We start from the raw sequence: 23,693 nt of genomic DNA on the forward strand, positions 1-23,693 counted from the left end.
GGATAGGAGGACTGGAGCACATCCGGGCAGCGAGGGAAGGGGGAGGGGAGGGGAATGTATTGTAATACTGATGACTTATTCTGATCAACACCAGAATCAGGAATTAAAATACTGAACGGAGAGAGACAGATATGAATGCACTGGATTTATAGGGCCAGGTTCCCAAAACAGGAGCAGGCTCATTCTCAAAGGGCATCTGAATGAACGCATCTAAAATGGCGTCTAGCAATGTGTTCATTCAGATGTCCTTTTTCAGCACTATGTGCATGTCAAGGAGCGTTACTGTGCATGTAAAAGCTCTTTAAGTATTCACAAACGCGATGGGCTTTTAAATGCGCCGAAAGGATGGCCATCATCCCCCTGGGCCTTTTGAAACAGGTGCAGGGAAAGATGCAAATCATTACAGTATTATTTCTGACCCTGTTGTGATTTTCTTGTATAGTGTGACTGCCGCACTTGCATTTCCATCCAACACACAGGGATGGAAATGTGCTAAAACGGGCCCATCTCAGTGAAATGTGCTCCCAGCAACCACGTGGTTGTTGGTAAACTGTCATAAATTAGGGTCGGGGCGCAGTCCCAATACTAATCTGGACAGTATATATTTGCGGCACTGGCCAGTCCAGGGCTTAAGCTGAGGAAACACACAGGTGGATGATGTCCGCCCCTTTTTTCAGAGGGCGGACGTCATCCCCTCCCACCCACACCCCCCGGGTATTTTAGAGGCTGTGTGTAAAACAGTAAACTTTGACTGTCTTTTTGTAGTTATTATTATAAGTGCAATTTGGGGATTTGAACCGTGGTCACTAGGTTCAGAGGTCACTGTGGTCACTAGGTTCAAAGGTCCGGCACTTCACCACTGCTCCATATAGCTGGTGTAAAACAAGTTACAATTACAGGTGAAATGTTGATTAATGGAATTTAAAACGTGCACACTTTTTTACATTTTCTAACACTATTAAAAGAAAATGACTCCCTTTATTTTTTTTTTGGGTTGATTTTATGAAAGGCAAATGCCCGTTCGTCCTGTGCAATTTGTATGGTTATGCAAGGGATCGTACCAGAATAAAGGATGTAAAATTTTCAAAGCCCCAAAATTCCGAATTTTGAGAGCCACATTTTACCATATTTTTATGTGGGGGTCGTGGGTAGGTTAAGTTAATAAAAAAGATAGAGGGGTATCGGGGTTGGAGGAGGCAGCAGGGGTCTCTCCCTGCATATATGTGGTAAAATGCAGTGCAGTAAATAAAAATATTTTTCGAAATAATCAAATAGCTCCGTTATGCATAGCCAATTGAATGAAATGTGCATTACCTCCACGTCCACTCTTCTTCGTCCCAGTACTTAACTCATGAGGCCGCTGACTCTGACACAGGACCTTCTTCTATTTCTTTAAATCCCTATAACTCCTCCTCCACATCCACGTCACTCAGTTTAATTTTTCCGACTTTTTCTTCCCGGTGAAGGTCACTGGGGAGCACCAATTGCTGGCCCCATGGGGGGGCTGTGTGGCAGGGCCCTCGGCTCCCTCAGATGCGGCGCTGCTCCTGGGCCACCTGCGGGGCTTGGGGTCACAGTTGAGCTGGATTGCCTCGCTTGGTTCTTTGTTGGGCTCCGGACTGCAGCGTGAGCATTGTGTCCCGGGTCCTGCACGGCCCGGGGGAAGTTAAGGAGAGGGGAGCACTGGGCTTGATGTTTTTCCCCTCTCCTCCTGTTTTGTCCATTTTGATTCGACAGGCCATTTACTCGTGCTCTGTGTACACATCTTTATTGGAAATGATGGCAAACACTTGGCAGTATGGGCTAGCCTTACCTTTTGCTGTGTGGCCTCTCTGCTTCTTGTCGTGGGGTGACAGTGGCAGAGAGTCTTTGAAAGTGCGCGGGCTCTGTTCTGTCGCAGGCATGTCACATACCACCCGCTCCTCAGACACACACAGCCCAGGATGCACCGGATGTTAGCTGCATTCTCTGCGGGAAGGTAAAGAGAGGGGAGGACTGTGCTTGATGTTTTCCCCTCTCTTGCTGGTATGGCCATCTTGACTCCTTCGACAGGCCGTTTCCTCGTGCTCTGTGTACACATCTTTATTGGAAATGATGGCAAGCACTTGGCAGTATGGGCTAGCCTTCCCTTTTTGTTGTGAGGCCTCTCTGCTTCTTGTCGTGGGTGACTGTGGCTGAGAGTCTTTGAAAGTGCAGGGGCTCTGTTCTGTCACAGGCATATCACATACCACCCGCTCCATAGACACACACAGCCCAGGATGCACCGGATGTTTGCTGCATTCTTTGCTTGCAGCCTGTGAAAACGGCACAGATCTGGACACGTCTGCACGTGGCCGGAAGGGTACCGGCCTGGCATAGTCTACACTTCGGGTTCGAGTCTCAGCGGTGCTGACTTAGCCCTTCATACTTCCGAGACCGACGCATTGGAACCATTTAGAGCATGGGGCTACCAGCTACTGGATACAGGGCTCAAGCCCCCTCTCAGTCATGTGGCGAGTTAGTGGTGTGTTTGGGTCTGTGCTAGATATGGACGATGACTCCTTGTCCTGTCTTCTTCCTCTGAACTGCGTGAGGGATTTTCTTTTCCCTTGTCCGGCATGGAATTATAGAAAATGCATCATGGAAGTAATGGCCATGCAGAGGGTTCCCAGTGTCTCTTCTTTTAGGGCCTAGGTCCTCCGGTGCCGACGTGTTGCTTTCATGCCTCCTCTGACTTGTGGGAAGTGACATGGCACATGGTGGCACATGCCTGTGCTTAGAGGGGTTCTCAGAGCCCCTGGTGCCGGTGGAGGGGGATGTCACTTCAGTGGGTTTTTCCAGTATAGGCATACCCCAGGTGGGGGTTGCCTTTCATGTCTGCTATCCGGGATGGATTGCTTTGTGACAGTACTCTGCCCTTTTGACACCAGCCTGGTGGCTCCTCTGTCGGCTGAGGGGGCCATGGTCTGCTGGACTTCTGGGCTGTCCTGTATCTTCCTTTTGATAAGTCGGATCTTTTTGTGGGCTGACAAGCATGCTGTTAGATTGTGGCGCAGGCCTGCTTCAACGTCCTGTGATTTTCATCTGGTGCAAGTGCAGTGACTGGCGGTTTTCCCTGGCTCCTCGTCTCTATCTTCTCGGAGGTGTATGGGACCGGTGGGGTTCGGCTTCCTGGGTAATGAGCTCCTTCCAGAGGGGGGTATCAGTTGCCGTTCCTGTCTCCTCCTGTCCAGGTTTGCATGGTTAGGACTTTGGCACCCAGCTCACGGTTCAAGTAGTTGGCCATGGGATCCGTTCTCTCCGAATGGTTATTGTGGGTTACCGCCTTGCCCGATCTTCTCCCTGTTCAGGGTCAAGTTTTCTACTTGCAGGTGTTCCTGGTCCCTATTCCTTCTAGGATGTGTCACCTGCTTATGGGTCTCAAGGCCCTGCACTGCTTGTCCGGATGGAACGCTTCAACGTGGGGGCTTTGCGGAACTTACTCTGGATGTTGTGAGGGGGGGCGCTTGCTGGCTGTTCTGGGTTGGATTCTCAGAAGGCAGTATGTCTCGGCTCGCCTGTTGCTGAAGTTACGGGCACGTGACGTCTTGCATGTTTTACAGTTCCTTGAGCCCGTCTTCAGTTACGTCCCCTGGTGTCTTATACTCTCTCCCACTGGCTCCCACCGTCTCGGCTTTCATATTTTTGTTTTCAGTGTCCCCAGCGGTGCGAGTCTCCCTGCTATGGTGGGGGGGGGGGGATTTCAGGTCTACAGGCTGAGGTGTGCATGGTCCTTCCTCCTGTTGCCTCTCTTACTACCAACGCCAGCAGAATGGGTTGGGGGGGTCTACATTGGGGATCCTCTTAGCTCAAGGGTTGTGAGATCTGGGGAGAGCGGCAATCATCCAATTGGCAAGAGTTGTGCCATTATCCAAGCTCTGGTGTACTTCGAGGAGTTGCTGGACGGTCGGCGGTTTTGGTCCGATCGGAAAATACGACGGCTTTGGCATATGTCAACTGCAAAAGGGGTTCCGGACGCTCCTTGAATGCTTTGGCAGTGATGATAGGCACCTGGGAGGAATCTCATCTGGTGTCTCTGGTGGCCTTACGTATCAGAGGGGTGGACAATGTTCAAGCGGATCTTTTCAGACGCCGGTTTCACTCCTCTGCGGAACTGGTTCTGTCGGCCCAGGTCTTTGCAGTGACCTGTGTCAGATTAGGGTCCCCAGTTCTAGACCTGTTCACATCCCCGGCCTCAGCAGAAGTTCCCCGCTTATGCTCTCAGTTTCAGGCCGAGGGGTTTGGGGGATGGACGCCCTCTCTGTACAGTGGGCTTGGGGTTTTCCTGTATGCCTTTACGCCTATTCCCCTTCTGCCCCCGGGTGGTTTGGCGCATCTGTGTATCCAGGGTGACTGTTTTGTTGTTAGCTCCGTTCTGGTCCTGCCGGAGTTGGCCCCCCTCTCTGTTGGAGCTTCGGTCCTAGGAACCTTGGCTGGTTCCGAGGTGGCCATGTCCCCTTCAAGGGGATCTGCGGTTGGAAGTCCACCGGATGCAATGGGCAGTGTGGCTATTGCCCAGTCTACGTTAATATCTCAGATGTTCTCAGATACTGTAGTTGAGTGCATAATGGATGCTCTTAGACCCTCCACTCTGAAGGTGTTCAGCAGGCATTGGGGCCATTTCCGAGACTGGTATGGGCGGTCTGGGATCCCTCCCCTGCATTTTGGCCTCTCTGCTATCCTTCGATTCCTCAAGAAGGGGTTTTGACAGGGGCCTGGCAGTTTTTTCCAGGCTTCGCTCTCAGTGGGCCTCCATGAAATTCCTTTTGGGGGACTCTGATGGTCACTTGGATGGGGAGGTGTTGGTGGGGAAGTTGCTCCAGGGTTTTTCTTCTTCCCGCCCTTGTGCTGATAAAGGGCTTCCCCGTTGGGATCTCCCTCTTGTATTACAGTTCCTTCAAGGGCCTCCCTTGAGCCCATTTCCGAGATTGATATCAAACATCTTACACTGAAATCTGCTTTTCTTATTGCCCTCGCTTCTGCCCGTAGGCTTGGGGAGATTGGGGCTCTCTTATGTCACCCTCCTTTCCTGAGGGTGCTGCCAGACTCGGTGGTGCTGAGGTGTGGTCCGAAGTTCCTCCCTTAAATTGTATCTCGGTTTATCACACCTCTCAGGATCTGGTTCTCCCTGATTTCTTTCATGATCCGAGAATGCCTGAGGAGGTGGCTTGGCTTAACCGGCACTAGCGCTGCTGAAAAAGAAACGTCAGGCGCTTCAGCCTTCGGCCTGACACTCTGCTCCGAAACTCAGTAAATAAAGGTAAAAAGATGGGTTTCCCTAATTTATTGCATTTACTCAGTGATGCTAAGCGCCTAGAGAATGAACAACTTGTCAAGCACTACATCAGCTCTAGGGAAGTGTCGCACACTGATGCTACACCACCCCTAAATCGTAGCGGGACTTCGATCCTAGAAAAACTTAAGACTCCCTCCAAACCAGAGGTCCTTAAAATAGCACTACTTAACACGAGGTCCCTTAACAAACATGCCCAAAACGTACACGATTACATCCTTGAAGAGAAACTAGATATCCTCTTCCTTACTGAGACCTGGCTACAAGAACCTACCGGTCCGACTATTAGCTCAGCCGTCCCTCCCAATTTTAGTATCCACTTTGAAAACAGAGCAACAGGAAAGGGAGGCGGAGTCGCCATTATAGTCAGACAAGATATACATCTCTTCACCTATCCCATTCAATGCCCGGAGTGCGAAGTTCTCCATCTCAAATTCACCCCCTCTTCAAACAATTGTATCAATTTTATTGTAATCTACAGACCCCCTTCACTCACATCGGACTTTAATGACGACCTTTGCCATATTCTTAACAATCTCAAAGGAAAGAACTCAGTCACACTCCTCCTGGGCGACCTAAATAGACGGAGGGGAAACCCCACTGACAAAGAAGCTATTAGTTTAGAAAAAAACCTATCCGACATCAGTTACTCGATTGCCAATAATGGCCCTACCAACAATTCAAACAACCAACTTGATTGGATTATTACCAACAACATAGACCTCACAGTTACAAACACACAGCCCTGCATTTGGAGCGATCACTACAAAATTGAAGCTACACTCTCACTGTCATTTAAAAAAACCCTCCTCGACAACACACCCAAAACTATCCAGAGCAGAAACCTCAAGAGAATCACGCCAGATATTCTCTCGCAGGGGATCTCATACATCTTGGATAACACCTCAGATGATGATCCCTGTGACATTATCATTACCACCTATAATAACCACTTCCAAGAACTACTAGATAAGAATGCCCCACTGAAAAATAAACAAGTGCGCCCTAACCTTAACCACCAAAATTGGTACACCGCGGAACTAGGCACCCTCAAGACTGCCAAAAGGAAACTCGAAAGACAGTGGCTTAAAACCCCCACAGAACTTAATAAAGACAAATGGAAGGAATCTGACATCCTGTACAGAAATAAAGTAACCGAAACAAAGAAAAACTATTACAATGAGCAAATTATAGGTGCATCCAACTCCACAGGAAAGTTGTTTCAAATTCTAAAAAGCTTCGAAAAACCGTCCATTCTCACCACTCCCTTCCAGCCAACCATGTTGGACTGCGAAAAAGTTCAAATTGCATTCGCACAAAAAATTTCAAAAGCTAGAGATACCATCTTAAATTGCAATATCATTGACACCACACTGACGATTAACAAAGTTGACTCTGAAATTAAAGTACCTAAGTTTCATTTCACACCAATAACACCAGAAATCATGTCAGACACGCTCTCCAACATGAATTGCACATCATGCCCTGAAAACATACTGCCCCCCAAATTCATCCTAGACAATGCAGATATTTTCTCACCCTTCCTTTGCAGTATGGTAAACTCATCCTTTAGAGACCGGACTGTTCCCACCAGTCTAAAAACAGTAACAGTCACACCATTGGTTAAAAAGCCTGGCCTTGACCAGCAAAACCCAGCTAATCTTCGACCTATCACGAACTGCAACTTCTTGTTGAAGATTCTTGATAAAATAGCCACTCACCAACTCCAAGAGTACGTAGACAAGCACGACTTGCTACACCCCCAGCAATAAGGATTCAGAAGTGCACACAGCACGGAATCTGCATTACACGACCTTCAGACTAAAATGCTGGAAATTCTTGATAAAGGGAAGGCCGGCCTGCTCATCCTGTTAGACCTCTCAGCGGCCTTCGATTTATTAGATCATGGAAAGCTTCGTGAGGCCCTGCGAAAAGCAGGAAACTGTTCCGAGGAAGCCATCAAGTGGATATCCTCCTTCTTAGAGGACAGAAAATCTAAAATCACCTTGGGTGGTTATTCCTCCAGTACGAACCCTGAGGACTGCGGCGTCCCACAAGGCGCCAGCTTCTCCCCTCTTTTGTTTAACCTATATATTCGTTGCCTCTGCACCCTTCTCTCGCAGTTGGGAATTTACTTTACCAACTTTGCAGATGATACACAACTGATTATAGAACTCAGCGGAGACCACACGACAGACAACAACAGGCTGTCAGCAATCTATAATACTATAGAATGCTGGATGAAGGCCCACTGGATGTGTCTGAATGGTTCAAAAACAGAACTCATGACATTTGGATCTACGAAAGCCTTATCCAATCTAGGCCCAGTCTATTCGTCATTCATTATAAAGGACTCCAACATTGTGGTCACAAGTAAAGTGAAAACACTTGGCATATACCTGCAATCCTCATTAGGAGCTGACGCACAGGTCTCATACCTCAAAAAGAACTGCCAATACTACCAGAGATTACTACGCCGTATTAGGCCTTATCTCAATGCAAAAAACAGCACCACCATCGCTAGAGCCACGATTTTGTCCAGACTGGATTATGGGAATGCATTGATGCTTGGTTCAAGCAACTCCTGCATCAAACAATGCCAGATAATCCAGAATAACGCTGTTAGAACTATCACCGGGAAATCCAAGCGCGAGCACATCACCCATGACCGAATAGGTCTCCACTGGCTCGCTATAGAGGAGCGTATTAAATTCAAATCGTTGACTCTTGTCCACGGCCCCATCCTACCTCAAAAGGGAATTTCACTGGTATGAACCAAGCCGTTGCCTAAGATCAGCCAAAAAAGGGCTACTTAAAGTTAGCCACACCAGAATAAAAGCTACTGGACTTGGGAAAGCTTTTCCCACCAAAGCTATTGCACTCTGGAACGAGCTTCCAGATAACCTCAGACTGGAAAGCAATCACTCCTTATTCAGGAAGCAGCTAAAAACATTACTTTTCCGGTAATTCGTTATTTTTCAGCCTGGACTCCTTTGAGTCCTCCCCTCTTTCTTTTTACGTAGTCCTGTGACCTCTGTCTCTTCGTGTTCTTGTCCCGCCCTGATGCTCGCGAGCTGCGGCGCGTTATAAATATATAAATAAATAAAATAAATAAATAAATAAAATAACATTATGTCCGGTGGGACGTGTTGGAGTATTTGGCTAGGTTTGCTTTTTTCCACCAATCTGATAGTCTTCTGATTGCTTGTGGTCCGGCTGGGGCTAGGTATAACGCATCTGTGGTTTCTATTTTCCGGTGGTTCCAGGTTGTGATCTCCAGGGCCTATGTAGCTTCTGGCCTGCCTATACCTGCACACGATCAGGGGCGGTCCGCCAGGGATTTGGCGGCTTCCTGGGCGGATGCAAGGAGGGTTTTCTCTGCAAGAGATTTGTATGGCTGCCGCTTTGGCTGGTCTAGGCATTTTTATCAACCGCTATGGGTTGAGTTTCTCCCACTCGGGGGTTGGTTCCTTCGTGGTTGGAGTTTTGTCTGTGGGGATGTGAATTTAGAGTTATTGTAGGTGTATTTTGCTGCACTGTTTTTGGCTCTGTGCCTCATTGGGACCTTTTCCCCATTGCTGCTTTGCTATACCTCATGAGGTAAGTCCTGGGACGAGGAAGAGAGGACGTGGAGGTAATGCTCTAATTGCTTATTGGTAATCTTCATTACTCCTAGTCCCACTCTTCCTCATACAGTACTGACGACCCTCCTCACCCTCCCTGCAGGGAAGGCCCCATGCTCCGGCTAGGTAATATGAAACTGAGAGATATAGTTGTGGGGGAGGAGTTATAGGGATTTAAAGAAATAGAAGAAGATCCTGTGTCGGAGGCAGGGGCCTCATGAGGTAAGTACTGTGACGAGGAAGAATAGGACTAAGAGTAATGAAGATTACCAGTAAGTAATCAGAGCATTATTCACCTTGATATGTTAACTTCTGGTGACGTCACATCCCACTGCGTATGTTAATGAGTCCCCCACTTTTTTTTAGAACTTGATCCCTGGGCCAGCCCCTCCTGAAATGCTCACGTCACCTTTGAGAATAAGCATTTCTGAAAGTACTGCAAATGAAACAAGTGCGTCCTCTGCGCTCCTTGCGCTTGCGCTTATTTTTGAGAATCTGGCCCATGCAACCCAAATCTTGTTGGAAAATAACAGAGCACTGCCCGTAGGGGACGTACTCAGGGGCTTAGAGATAGAGCACCAAGGGAGCAGGTAGAGATGCCCCTTGTCAGAGCAGTGTCTATTCACAACATTGAGGCATTTGGGAGCAAGATGAATAGCAGTGGGGGCTCCCATGCACTGAAACGCCATCATTGTTCTGGCAGCAATGCCACACAGCTGCTAATCACAGAAAGAGTACCGTGGCAATAATTAGGTGAAATCTGATCAAGAGGGATAGGAGACAATTATTGGGACTTTTGGAACAGCTATTTGAATAAGGATCTAGTTTTGTGGTCATTGGATCGTTGATATATTAAACACAGAGGGTCTATACAGAGATTTATGATGTGTACACCCGAACCTGAAATCCAACATGCCATACCTTGTCCACACGACTCAACCCACCCACTGCTAAGCCCTTCTTCCCACCACACAAGCAAGGTACTTCATGGTGAGCGTCATGATTTACTGGCATCAGACTTTACTGTCCCAATCAAGGAGCTTGTGTGTTATCAACATAAGCTTAGCCATTGGAGTATAGCTGGCCATAAGGATTACTCTTCCTGTCTGTAGCTAGGCTAAGAGAGAACTATTCAAGAATGAGCACCCTGAATTGGGCGTGCAATCAGCCAATCAGGCCGCTCAGAACATGGGTTGTGTCGTGTCCTGGGGAGAACAGAGTTAATGGAGCTGCGGAACTCCGTCATAAAGAGCATCCACCAATGGGCTCGCACATGCGCATGGAGAGAATCCCGTGCTCGGCAGTTCGCTGGTGCGCAGAATAAAGGAAGGTCAACCTCACAGTACATCCTGTACTTCATTGCAAAGTTGTGGCATTTGTGTGCTGGTAATTCTGTGTGTGTGTGCCTGCCAGCCAGTGCTGGCCTTAGGGGTGGCAGCGCCCCGGGCAGTTCAAGAAAAATGTGACGCACCCTCCCCGTGCTCCCCTGGTTAATGCGGGGGGGGGGGCAATTTTTGTTTAGCTCCCCGCTCCGTCACCTGAGCAGGGAGTAAATCACTGGATGATGCATGGGTGCCCTATTCTAATGAAAACCGCCTTGCTCCTACGTCGGTGTGGAGCAACTTTTGCATCAGCACCCTATTGTTATTAAATGCACCCGTGACTCCTACTGCGCCCTCTCCCACTAGACCAGCTCGGGGGAGCCCTTGAAAGACTCTCCCAAGCTGGTGTGGCGGGTGGCTAATGGCACCCGGCGGGGTAATGGCGCCCCAGGCACTCGCCCAGCCCGCCCTGCCCTAAGGCTGGCCCTGTGCCAGCCATGAGAAATTCAGAAAGAGCCCAAACAGAAATACATACGACAGGTTGCATTCACTAGTACATGCCCACATACTCGCTACCGTAAGGGCTGTGTCCATCTCTGTCCTTGGAGAGGAAGCTACTCCCTGTCTCCCCCACATTGACACAGGTGCTAAAGGCTTTATAATAAGAAAAAATAAGAAACGTACCTTCTATATCTCTCAGGTTGCTAGACTCAGTGGAAGTCTCTTTTCAGTGTTGGTTATGTTACTGTAACTAACAGGGAAAACAGACTTCCTTTTTCAAGAGTGACTTCAGAGATAATTAAGGTATGTTTGTTTATTTCCAGTTTACACATACCTGTGTCTTGTCATTGCTGATGCTAATGACATTATTACCAGGGACAGTGCCCACTGCCGTAGGTAGGTAATGCCACATTTCAAGGGATGTTGTGTTCACCTGTGGGCATTACCTTTTGCCACTGACGTTTCTGCAACAGAAATGCCAACCTTCCAGTATACCAATCATTTTTACCATTTTTATGTAGTTATGTGTAATCCCTTGCGAGCATTCGGCATGGCTTCTAAGTGCCAAGAGTGGCAGTAGAGTGGTTTGCCTCACAGGAAGAGCCCTTCATCTTGCGAAATCATTCATCATCAGTATCTCGTCAGCCTCCTTGAACTCCAGAGAAACACTTTGCCCGCCAGTGCTTCTTACTTGCCAACATTCTGTGGCCAAAAGATGTAGGATTTTTGAAGTTTCAAAAATAATAATTTGCATAACAATGAAATCACAGGAAATTACAAAATAAACATTGTTGGCACCATTGAAGCATTCTAAAATACACAACCCATCAAACAGCACAACATGGAAAGATGTTCAAATGTTAAAAATGGAAAATTCTGAATGGTAAATTAACACCAAATTCAATTACCTAACTTCACAGAAGGTAATCACACAGAGCTGGTAGGCAACGTTTACCACTGCATCAGCCTGGATGATGCATATGTATTCCTGCAGTGCAAGTTGAACACTGAATGTCATGGAGACTGATACCCCCCTCAGTCTGATAGGCAGATGTAGTGTGATGGTGTTACGCTCTGCCACTTGCCTTCACTGATGGTTCACGTAAGGGTTTTACCGGCAGGAGTGCAGGACAGAGTCACATAGCCAGGCATGCCAACATTCCAACTCAACTGGGCGGGAGATTTCATCAGAGAAATCGGGAGTTGCACATTTTCCCATAGGGATACATTGGGGTTTGAAATATTTTAGGCGGGAGAATGTGAAAAATAGCAATATTTTTTCACAAAAAGTCGGGAATCTCACGCCTAAATCGAGAGGGTTGGCATGTATGCGTAGCTGTCAGGTTCGTGGATTGGTCTGAGCCCAATCAAAGTAATCACCTACCATCCCACTGTACAGACAGACTCATTGATGTGCTGCATGCTTTGTCCTGCAGCCTGCCTTAGTGTCACATAAATTACCTACCACTGTAAAAAGCAGTAGGTTCTGTCACCCAAATCTGTAGGCAGTAGGACTGCTTAAAAAGCAGTAGCCTACTGCCTAAATCTGTAGGGTTGGCACGTATGGTGCTTCATCTCCATGTCAGATCCCGGGGCTGCCGTCAACCAAGTTCATCACGTCACAGGCCCATTGCTGCCTGTCAGCGCAGGTGTTTCTTTGACCAGTGTGGTTGTTTGTGAGACTGTCCATGTTGGTTAGTCTGGGGTCTACGGGGGGCATGCGCACATTGGTGGTGGGAGGCCACTAGGCAACCGGATGTACTGCTTGTTCCTCATCCTTCCCAGCCCCACTCGTGTTCCACTGCACAGATGCTGATCCATCCAGCCCTTCTTAGCTCTATGCCTCACGCTTGAGGGAATTCAACCCCCTCCTGACCTGTCCAGCTAGATGGTCCTCACCCGCTTATCTTTCCAGCACACCTCGTTATATCTTGAGGAGGCGGGGGTGTTTGAGAGCTCTGAGTTTTGGTGCTGGCTCACATCAATTCCTGTGCAGCATCAATGACATCACGCCTGGCAGTGAGTCTGTTTGCAGAAGCAAAATAACAAGTGACTATAGGTTTACCCTGTCTGTTGGGTACTCTATGCCTACAACAATAAACTACGTGAATTCAATGGCCCATGGATAGGGGAATTGCTTTTATGTTTTTGCAAAGGTGTCCATTACGATAGCTTTTTGGTTTGCTTGTGAATATATGAATCTAAAAACCTATGTTGTATTTGTTTTTTTGTAATCATTTTGTTTTTTTTATTATTTTGTTTGTAGTAAATTAGATTAATGATTTTTTTGTGAAAATTGTGCAAAATGTTCTAAAATATTAATTGGACGTTAATCAATTGTGACTGAGTGACAGTGGGGAGGGAATCCGTTTGAGCTTATTTTATGGTATGATGCTTTGACACTGCCCCCTATCCCGCCCGTGGTAGTCTCCAGTCACCTGATTTGGCCGTACTGCTTAGCATCAGAAATAATGTTAAATGTTAAAGGTATTTGTAGTGCGCACCGTAGCCAACGGAGTTGGTCCCCAGGCGCTCTGGCAGATCTGCAAATGAGAAGGTGGTATGGGTTAGTAGGTGAAGCGGGAGTAGGATAGTGAGAAGAGTGGTGTTCTGTTGGCAGCTTCAACTCGGTAAACACCGGGTTCTGAGTTTTGGTGTGAGTATCGGATCAATGTCAGTCCTCGTGTGCTGTTGGTGTTGTTTATGTGTTGTTGGGTGTTGTGAAGTGCGTGCGGGTTGTTGTGCGAGAGATGGTTGTGTGAGATTTTTGAGTGAGGTAAGTGTGCAGAAATGCTGAGTTTTTGTTAGTGGGTTATATGAAGTTTAACATGCTAACATTCAGAAATCTGACCGAGTGTGGCTCTTGCCAATCTTCCCAATCTCATACAGGGTGGGCAAAGGGGTTGTGCCTGGCAGGGTTTTGGTTTGTGAGATGCGCTCCCTGTGCTGTTCTAACACGCTCTGTGAGTGTTTTAATTGCTCCTCGCCGTTCTATTCTAGCGAGCTCTGTTGGTGTTCTAATGCTGATGGATTGATTAATGTGGGTTGGGTGTCTATTCTCCTCCTTGGTGCTGGAGCTGGTGTGGTGGACTCTTCTCTCAAATTTTCTATCTAAATGCATCTGCTCGGGGTTTGGTTATGGTACGTCCGGGAGGGAGTGGATGAGTGATTTAAGGGCTTTTGTCTCGGTCTGAGTATTTGATCAGACTATGGTGACCTCCTTTTTTGGCAATTTCCCATGATATCTGATGTTCTGTCGTGTGGTCCGTTCTTTAGGTTCAGTGTGTGTTCATTTTGGGAGTGACCAAGGTTGGTGTTATTTTCATAGTTGTTTAATGGGGTGGGCATTCTAGTGTGTTGCTGTTGTCGTTTCGCTGTGAAGAGCCATGATTTGAGGAGTTTCCTGAATGCTAGGTAGTTTGTTGTGTTCCGTATATTCTTAGGTAGGTCATTCCAGGTTTTAGGTGCCTGGTGAGAGACATAGGATCCTCCAAGTTTTCTTCTGTTATAGGGTTTTGGTTCCAGGCGGATGTCGGTGCTTGATCTCAGTGTTCTTGTTGGTTGATGTAGGCTTAGTTTATCGCTTAGGAATTCTGCGCCTTGTTTGTGTATTGCTCTGTGCGTGATGCACATGGACTTGAACTTTCTTCGCTGTTTTAATGGTAGCCAGTGTAGTATTTTTAGCGCAGGTGTGATGTGTTCTCTTCTGGGTAGGTTGAGGATGAGTCTGGCTGCCGCATTTGTATGCGTTGTAGTTTTTTTAGAAGTCTTTTGGACCTGCCCAGGTAGAGGCTATTGGCGTAGTCTACTCTGGACATGATTAGAGCGATGATGGTGTTTTGTTGGTGAACGACAGGAACGGTAGGATTCTTTTTGCTGCTTGCAGGAGGAAGAAACATTTCTTGAGTAGTGAGTTTACTTGTGGCTCTAGAGTGAGGTTGTTATCCATCAGGACCCCTAGGTTTTTTACAGTTGATGATGGTGCTGGTGTGGTGCTGAGCTCTCTTGGCCAGGAGATGTAGCTGATGTCTCCTCCTTTTTTGAAACAATCATTATCTCTGTTCTGCCTGGGTTAATTTTGAGGTGGTTGAGGTTCATCCAGTTGAATATATCACGAAGGCAATTCTCTAGTGTAGTGTTTTCTTCTCGGGTGTCTTGTATGTTGAAGATTATTTGAGCATCGTCGGCGTAGTTGTAGCATGTGAGGCCATGTTTTTTGATGAATTTGATTAATAGGTACATGTAGATGTGGAATAGAAGCGGGGAGAAGGATGATCCTGGTGGTACTCCACACGTGGAGTCTCTAGGTTTGGACTTAAAAGGTTTCATCCATACGGTTTCGGTTCTGTTTGTTAGGAAGGATTTGATCCATAGTAGGGCGGTGTCTGTTATCCCTAGTCCTTCTAATCTCTTTATGAGGATGTCGTGGTTGACAGTGTCGAAAGCTGCGGACAGATCAAGGAGAATCAGGACGGTACTATTGTCCGAGTCTGCGTTTTTTTTTAGGTCATCCCATATTGAGAGAAGAGCTGATTCTGTTCCTCTCATTGGTCTGAAACCAACTTGTGCCTGGTCTAGTAGGCAGTGCGCTTCTATGAATTCTTGGGTTATTTTGTAGATGTACGTTTCTGGCAGTTTGGCTATGTAGGGTATGTTGGAAATGGGTCTGTAGTTGGATAAGTCCTCTACGTTTCCTGTTGTGTCTTTGAGTGGCGGCTTGATGTAAGCTGATTTGAAGGCCTGTGGTACTTTACCTGTTGAGATTGAGTGGTTGAGGAGATTCCTGTGGTATTCCATGGGGGTTCCTTGTTTGAGAATTGTTTTGTATATGTCTGGGGGGCAAGGGTCTTCAGGAGAGCCTGATTTGTTGCTCTGGTTCACCAGTTTGACAAAAGTCTCCACTGATATTTCTGGGAAGCTTCGTAGTTTGTTTGGATGTTCCTCGTCGGTGTCGGTGGGGTTTGAGGTGTGATCGCTTGGTCTGTTTTGTATGGTGTTTTGTATGGCGGTTATTTTGTTTTTGAAGTAGTCTCCTAGGTCATCGCAAAGTTTCATCGATGGAATTGGTGTGTTGTTGCAGCCCGGTGGGTTTTTTATTTCGTTTATGATTTTGAAGAGTTCTTTTTGGGCGTTTAGTGCTCTGAAGATTCGGTCGTCGTAGTGTTTCCTCTTCGCTTTTTGTATTTCCTTTTTATATGAGCGGATTTGTTGCAGGAATTTAAATTTGTTTGTAGTGGTGTTGTTGGTCCTCCATTCGGATTCTAGTTTTCTTTTTTTTCTTTTCATGGCGCTCAGTAGTGGGGTGAACCATTTTGCTGTTGTTTTCTTACATGATGGGGGGAAGGGCTTTTCTTTGGCGATGTTGTCTAGAGTTGTTGTGATCCAAGTACAGAGTATGACAACTTTTTTGTATAGGTCTGCTTCTTCCAAGGTTGTTGCTTGTGGTTTGCTGAGTTCTAGGAGCTCGGTTAGGTTGGAGTTTTTTTATGGTTCTCCACTTTCTTTTCATCATGATTGGTGGTTTATCTTGTCGCTTTTTTGTTGGCGCGGCCGTTGTGATTATGAATGGAATGATGAGGTGGTCGCTCCAGAGTATTTGAATTGGGGGTGTCATGGTGATGAGATCCTTGTTGGTGAAGATTGTGTCAAGTGTGTGAGCTGCTGAGTGTGTTGTTCCTTTGACTAGTTGTTGCAGGTTCATGGCTGCTAGTTGGGCCGTTAAGGATTTTTGTGTGGTTGTGGTTTCTTCGTCGAACCAGATGTTGAAGTCTCCGAGGATGATCAGATGATTGTACTTGATGGCTAGGATGGTGATTGCTTTCCGTGAACGCGTCTATGAAAGTCGCATCGTAGGTTGGTGGTCTGTATATCAGTATGAATTTCAGGTTCGTTTTGGGGTTTACTGATAGCAGTAGTATTAAGGATTCACATTTATCGATGTTTAGTGGATCTTCCATTTTGATGGCCATTTGTTCCTTGTGCATGATCGCCAGTCCCCCTCCTCTTTTGGATTTCCTGTTTGCTTGGATGCATTTGAAGTCTTAGGCAGGCAGTTGTTGAGGGTGATCCTGTAGTTGTCATCTAGCCATGTTTCGGTTACAAATAGGATGTCTATGCCTTCAGTTTCAGTTTAAAATAAACATTCAGTTTCATGGCCCAGTGTCTCAAACACACGGTTTGAGGCCAATTTTGTTTCTTGATTGTTTTTTAATCTGATTCTGTCCAATATCAAATAAGTGGAAAATGAACACAAACAGCCTCATTCTACACGGACAATCTATCAGAAAGACCACTTCTGCTCTCACGTATGCAGTGATTAACGCAATAGAACAGAAATAGGCAGAGGAATCTAGAAAGACTCTGTTTCCCATCAATGTTTCCACTCAGTGCAAAAAATCCACATTAGTCGCTGCCATGCAAAAACAAGCATTGGAAACAACAACAGTTTGGGATTTTGTGTAGGCATGGGAAAGGCACTTCCAAGCACGGTAGCAGGTGCAAATGGCGAGACTACCTGGCCATCTAATAGCAGTGCCTGGCAAATGCCTAATACTTATGCACTAGACAAAACTGTATGCTTTGCCAATGCTTGATTTTAATAGGACTTCGGTGAAGGACATGCATGGTGCTTATAAACTAAGTGGCTTAATGCAGACCTGGATAAGGCATTTTTATTACACCAGTAGCATGTTTACAGCTCCAATTAAGTCATGAACTCTGACTGCATTGAGAAAACACTGGCAGCCACTTGGAGTGCAAAGTTTGATGGTAAGGCTTGATTAAGCAAGTACAAAGAGATCCCATGAAGAGGTGTTTTGGGCGGGGACGGGCAGGAACTGGGTGGGAATGGCCATACGGATTAGCGTGGCCATAGGCAGTCAAAGAGCAGGCAAATAACCAAACAACACCTTCAAGCTTTTTTGCCTGGCAGCCATAATTTCGACTGCTTGTGCTGTTTAGCCGGTGCAAAATCAGCCCTCAAAGTGCAGTTTGGATGTCCAGCCAGGGTTCCTATTCCATGCCAGAATCAATTTCTTTATAGGGTGGAGTTAGGAGAATGCACAGAAACAATGTTTTTGCACGTCTCGCCCACGTAGGCCTTAGTTGGATGGAGCCCAGAAGTAAGGGCGCTGCGTCAGATTGTGCCAGTTGTGTTATTGCCGCAGGTCAACAATATCATAAAAAATGCTTTATTACACTTCCGCCTAGTCAGAAGGACACTGTCACTCTCGGCGGTTCCGCCACAGATCGCCATCCTGGCAACACTGATCATTTTCTGCGCCGACTATTGCAATAACATTTACAGTGGTATGCCAGCCAATTGGATAGTCAAGAGGCAGAGACCCCACATTGATGTTGTCAGCTGTAGGAGAGCGGGAGACACCCCTGAAACTCCCCTGAAACTCTCGCTCCCATTGAACGTATGGGACAATATAAAACGAAACGACATTTCACCAGAGCCTTTTCCCAGCGACTTTTTGCAACAACTGCCTTTTTGTTGGGGATATTTTCACTGGATGCGCTTCTAAATATATGCATTTGCTGGTGTTCAACAGTGTGTGGAAATTCAAGATTCTAGGCCTCATCACGAGTTGGGCGGTAACGCTGGCGCTATTAGCGCCGGTGTTAATAGCCCTACCGCCAAACCCCCCGGTGCTAATAGTGCGGGATCACGGGTTTGGCGGAATGGGTATTGCCCATTCCCCACTGAGCCCATTCAGGAATTCCCCATTGGGCTCAATGGGGAATTTTTGCGCTTTTACTGCCGTCGGATTTCCCGCTGGTGGTAAGAGCGCACATTTTTGGCAGATTTCCCCCCAGCTCAGAGCTGGGGAGAAATCCACCGAAGCCCTGATTTGGCGGACCCTTACATCCGGCGGTAATAGTGCTACCGCCGTATTTAAGGGTTACAGCCAAACTCGTGATGAGGCCCTCTGTCTGATTGCTGATCCAGGAAGCCCTGTCTGGGCGTGCCCTCCACTGACTAGGCAAATTACCCTACAAGCACCAAAGCTGTTACGGGGGTACTGCCTCTTTAAGAGAGAGACAGGAGTCATTTGGGACAGTTTCCATTTGAGCTGGAGTCACATCCTTGATTTATTCTGACGCATTAAGTAGAACAACTGGCAACGAGGCTGCTACGCCCGCGCACCAGCATCCTGCTTCGTCCTGGGTCCTGGTGGTGGCTCCGTTCTCCTGCTCCGCCCCTGCCCGCTTCCACGGCGGTCCTTCGGCTGCAAGCCTCCTCCGTGCCCGCAGTGCTTCTCCACACGTGGCAGACGCCTGCCCCTGGGCCTCCACCATCCACGCGGCCTGCAGCCCCTCCGCCACGCAGGGACACCTGGGGTTCCTATGTCTCTGCCACGTGGCTGTCTGCCAGTGGTTGGTGGAGCCCATGTGCTGGAGCATGTGAACACAGCAGGAAACCACAGCGAGCCCCGATGTGAGTGCCCAGGTCTGCAGGGCCGTGATTGAAGGCCCGCCTGCCTCATCCGGGCCACCAGGAGCCCCAAGAGGCTGTGCCAGCACACTGGTGGCCCAAGTGCCCCAACAAGTATTTAAAACAACTCCATAAGCCTGCAAGGCGAGGACGCCCCTAAACAAGTGTGGGAGCCCAGTGACCATTATCGCCATGCCGTCCACCCACGTATTTGTTTCAACGCCTATTGCTACCATCCACACCTCTGCTAGCGCAACAATAAATCCGGCAGACATGCAAAGGCCAGTACACAGGTGCCCATCCCACTCAGCTGCTGCCATGAGTGCACAGGACGCCCCAGTGCTCCCACCACCTGCTCTCCCCATGAGATCCACAGCATGGCGGATGCCGCCTCCCTTCTCCATGTCCTTGCAGACTGATAAAGGCTCACGGTGGGAGGAGTGGGTTGATGACTTCAACAACTTCATCAAGGCATCAGGGGAAGAAGACTCCCTGAACCTGCGCAATATGTTCCTCATCCTTGCGGGGAACCGAGGTCAAGACATTTATCAAGACCATTCCACTGGAGGAACAACCAGACTTCGCTGTACTTCTACTCGCCCTCAACAAAAGAGTTGTGATCGAGCCCAACCGTGACTACGAGAGGTGCATGTTCAACCAGTGTACCCAACAAGTGAAGAGACAGTTGAGTTCATCACGCCCCTGCGAATTAAGGGAGCACACTGCCAGTTGCACGCGTTCTCCCTTAACGAGGCCATATGGCTGAGGGTGATTGAGGGGAGCCTGTCCCAGACCCTGAAGAAACTGTTGCTCAAGAAACTGCTCTCCATTGACGAAGTCAGCAAAATGGCTTGGATCTTCAAAAGGGTGGACGCACAAGCAACCCCAATGTCAGGGTGTGCCACCACCAAACCGGAGAAGGGTGAACTGATTGCCACAGTCCAGCCAATGACCAACAGACCCCGGGATAGAAGCACTGCAGGAGGATACCAGATGACACCCAGGATGCAGAGGCAGTGCTATCAGTAGAGGGTGGCATTTCCCCACTCAGGAACCTGCCCCGCTCTCTCCCAGAGATATGGCAATTGCGGCAGATAAAGCCATTTCCAGGTGGTCTGCAGAGAGGGCAGACTACTTCCCCAAATCTCGACCACCACCGCCGCCGAAGAACAGGATGTTCAGTCGGACCCCACAAGCTTCAACATACCAAATGCGCCCGTATTAGCAGTAGCCGAGACGCTACGTGAGGATGGTAGAGGAAGAGGACTACTACCCTGAAGATGACCCCCAAGAACCGGAGGCTTATGAGCTAAATTCGCACCTCAGAGATGAGTATGACGGTCCGCCACAGCAGAGGCTCAGCCCACATGCGACTGTGGCCTATGGACCTGTGTACGAAGGTGAATACTCCGATCAATATGGACAAAACAAATATGTCAACCTCAGTCTGGATGACAAGGAAGCGAGAGAGGCCCCAAGGATATGTGTCGACATCTGTGGAAAACAAGTCTGGTTCCTGGTTGACTCAGGGGCCACCGTCAATATCGTGGGGGATAAGGAGTTTCTCCAGCTGCCCGACAGACCGGCACTAACCCATACAATATCCAAAATCTTTCAATGGGGAGCAGACCTTCCTCTCCAGTCCATAGGACATTTTGGTCGACAGCTCATGCACAAAGGCCTATCGACCACCACTCTTATTCATGTAATTTGAAGCCCAACAAAAGGGAGATGCCTCCTAAATTTCCACATTGCGTCCTGCTTGGGACTTATCGACATCGACGTCCACAAAGGAGACACAATACAGTCGACTGCTCCCCCGAATGTCCGAAAAGAGCTCATTGGAATGGTTGGCCCAACACACCCGATCACGAACTCCATCATGAAGGAAAAGATCATGGCAGATTTCCCGCTCCTCTCCAAAGGGCTGGGCAAGATGAAGGACCCGCCTGTGAATCTACACATAGACATGTCAGTTCGACCCGTCCTTCAACATCCAAGATGAGTGGTGTTCCACCTGCAAGCCGCAGTCTCGCGTGAACTCACACAGCTGTTGGAGGACGGCATCATTGAACCAGCCTCAGGACCTACCCCATGGGTTTCGCCGCTGGTGATAGTACCCAGAGAAGGGGGCTGTCTAAGGCTCTGCATGGACATGCGGATGGCCAACACCACCATCCAAAGGGAACGCCACCCAGGACCAAGCATAGAAGATATGAGTGTGCAACTGAACAAGTCAGTTCTCTTCTCCAAGCTAGACCTAAACCAAGGCTATCACCAGCTGGAGCTCCACCCTGAGTCAAGAGGCATCACCACCTTTTCTACCCACGATGGCCTGTATCGATACAAACGCCTCAACTTCGGGATCTCATCGGCGGCTGAAATTTTCCAAGATGCTATCAGGCAGATCATCAGGCGGATCCGGGGAGCCCTCAATTACAGCGACGACATTCTTGTCTTTGGTCAGTACCGGGAAGAGCTTGATGCCGCCCTCTTCACAACTTGCAGTGCCATCCAAGGGTCAGGGTTGACCCTGAACATCGACAAATGCCAATTTAGTAAAGCTAAACTTAAATACTTCGGCCATATATTCTCGGGAGATTGGATGATGCCGGACCCTGACAAGGTCTCCACCATTTTCAACCTGAAACAACGGACCCAAGAGGTGGATGTGAGATCATTTCTAGGGATGGTGGGTTACTGCGCCAGGTATGTCCCACACTATGCCACCATCTCCGAGCCTCTGCTTCGGTTGCTCCAGAAAGACTTAACATTCATCTGGTCAACTGAGTGTCAGGAAGCATTTGACAGCATCAAATTGGCACTGGCTGAAGCTAGGAGGCTGGCCTACTTAGACCCTGAATGGCACACAGAAATTGTTGTAGATGCAAGTCCAGTGGGACTGGGGGCCATACTGGCTTAGACGAATGGGACAGACTCTCACAGCAGGCATATTGTTGCCTATGCTAGCAGGGCGTTAAGCCCACCAGAGTCGGCCTACTCGCAGGCAGAGAAGCAGAACCTGGCTGCCGTCTGGGCCTGTGAAAGCTTCCACAACTTGTGATAGGGAAAAGGTTTACGCTTATTACAGACCATCAAACTCTGCTGTCTCTTTTTGGAAACCCCAGCACCAAAATGCCCCCCAGGATTGAGCGGTGGGGCATCAGACCCCAAGAGTATGACATCGAGATCATCCACAGACCCGGAGGTGATAACAGCCCAGTTGACTACTTATCGAGACATCCCGCGGGCAAGCCACTCTCCAGACCCGGGGACGCTGAGTACATCAACTATGTTGCCTCCAATGCACTTCCACCGGCCGTATCGCTAGAAACAGTTGCGTCGGCCTGCGTGGCTGACCTCCTCCATGGCTCTGGCGATCAGCCTGACAGAGAATAACAAATGGAAGGACTTCGGCCGAGCGGTGTTAAACCACTAAGGTGGCCTGCAGGGATGAGATCGAGAGGCACGCCAAGGTGCACACGGAATTGGCCGTGAAGGACAGCGCGATACTGCTAAGGGGTTGCCGACTCGTCATTCCTGCAACCTCAGAGCTGAAGTCATCAAGACGGCGCATGAGGGACACCGTGGTGCAGATAACACGAAGAGGCAAATCCGGTGTCACGTGTGATTCCCTTTTCTGGATGCGATGGTTGATCGGTGGGTGAAAAACTGTGTAGCCTGCCAATGCACAGCCAGGGCGGAAGCCCCGGTGCCAATCCAGCCCACTCAGATCCCCGACCATCCCTGGGAGAGGGTTGCTGTTGACTTCTACGGCCCACTAGAGTCAGCAGAATATCTCCTATTTATAGATGAACATTCAAGGCTCCCAATTGTGAAGAAGACTGCATCCACAGCATGCGCACACGTAGCAGCGATCTTTGATGAAGTTGGTATTGAATGGGGAATCCCGCTCACTATCAAGTCGTAAAATGGGCCCCCATTCAGTGGTCATGAGTTTGCGATGCTCGCGAGACACCTGGGTTTCGCTCACCAGAAGATCACGCCCCACTGGCCACAAGCAAATGGCATGGCCAAGAGGTTTATGGCTTCATTAAAGAAGACGCTACAGAGGGCCCGCCTTGTAGGGACTCACCCACAACAGGCACTCTTTGAATGCTCCGTGACTACTGCAATACGTCTCATGAGGCAACCAATAAGACGCTGGCGGAACTCATGATGAGGTATGACGTTCGCACTCAGATTGTGAGACACCCTGCAAGTCAGCCAGAAGAGGACCAGGAGGTCCTGAGACGTGGTGCAGAGAGAAAGGAGAAGGCACGTGCAGACACTGATGAAAGAAGAAGCGAAGCCGAGAGAGTTCTGCATAGGAGACGAAGTGTGGGTGCAGCAAGTAATGTCAAAAAAGACTGATGCCCGGTTTGCACCACAGCCGCTGTTGGTCACTTCAGTCAAAGGGACCATGGTCACTGCGGCCAACGCCGAGAAAGAAGTGACAAGAAACAGCTCGCTTTTCAAGCATGCCTTCAAAGCAG

The sequence above is a fragment of the Ambystoma mexicanum genome, chromosome 11 (genome assembly GCF_040938575.1).
Source record: "Ambystoma mexicanum isolate Mex_15411 chromosome 11, UKY_AmexF1_1, whole genome shotgun sequence".
In the NCBI taxonomy this organism is placed as follows: Eukaryota; Metazoa; Chordata; class Amphibia; order Caudata; family Ambystomatidae; genus Ambystoma; species Ambystoma mexicanum.